The sequence below is a fragment of the Malurus melanocephalus genome, unplaced genomic scaffold (genome assembly GCF_030028575.1).
Source record: "Malurus melanocephalus ecotype Western Australia unplaced genomic scaffold, MMel_1.1 scaffold_18, whole genome shotgun sequence".
In the NCBI taxonomy this organism is placed as follows: Eukaryota; Metazoa; Chordata; class Aves; order Passeriformes; family Maluridae; genus Malurus; species Malurus melanocephalus.
The window spans coordinates 551,169-552,429 of record NW_026623250.1 but is presented as its reverse complement, the minus strand read 5'-3'; positions in this window follow the sequence as shown (position 1 = coordinate 552,429).

The following is a 1,261-nucleotide window of genomic DNA, read 5'->3' as shown; positions in this document are numbered from 1 at the left end:
ACCATGTGCTRTGATAGTGCTTGTAACTTTTTCACGTTTATTTGCATATTTTACATTTAATTACTCTGTTTCACAGTACTGAAATCTTTGACAAAGGAAAAGGTCAGAAATACTAAGTTGAGTAAATTCTTCAATCCTTTTTACATGTATCAATTACCTTAAGTTATGATACTGTTTGCTATGAAAAGCAAACAATATAATCTACCTCCATTCTTTAAAAAGTTATGTGTTYTCTCTGTCCAAGAGCAATTATTAACTCTTAAAAGGCCAGCGTATAAAGTCTTCTGCAATTTGTTTGGTATTTCCAGTGATTTTTTTTTTCTTCCAGTGTTTGCCTTTTCTTTCTTTATTTTCACTTAGTAAGGTTTTTGTTCTGACTTAATTTTTAGTCAAAGTCCTACAAATATTACTGCTTCTACTGAAGTATGTATTTTAAACTGTGGTAATCATCTGAACTAAGCTTTCTTTCAGCTGTTCCTGATGGAGTTAGAATCACAGCATCATTAAGGCTGAAAAAGCCTTCTAAGGTCAGTAAGTCCAACAATTAACCCACACCAACACCATCTTCACCATCAAACTATGTCCCCAAGTACAGCATCTGTTTTTTGAACACTTACCAGAATGGTGACTCGACCACTTCTCTGGCCATTCTGTTCCAACAGCTGACTTCATTTCAGTGAAGAATTTTTACTAATGTCCAGTGGGAAATGGAGGCCATTTCCTCTTGTCCTGTCATTGGTTAGCTGGGAGAAGAGACCAAAACCCACCTGGCCACAGCCTTCTTTCAGGCAGTTTCTGGGAGTGATGAGGTCTCCCCATGAGCCTCCTTTTCTTGTGTGCTGCTCCTCACAGGACTTGTGCTCCAGCCCATTGCCCATCTCTGTTGCCCTTCTCTGGACTTGSTCCAGCAMTTCAATGTCTTTCTTAAATTGAGGAGCCCAGAAATGAACGCAGCATTTGAGGTGTGGCCTCATCAGGGATGAGTATATGGGGACAATCCCTGCCCTCCTCCCACTGACCACACCATTGCTGATCCAGGCCAGGATGCCATTGGCCTTCTTGGCCACCTGGGCACACCCTGGCTCATGTTCAGCTGCTGTCACAGCACCCCCAGGTCCTTTCCAGCCACTCTGCCCCAGCCTGTGGCACTGCCTGGGGTTGTTGTGACCCCAGGGCAGGACTCGCCCTGGGCCCTTGTTGAACCTCACACCCTTGGCCTTGGCCCATGATCCAGCCTGGCCAGATCCCTCTGCAGAGCCTT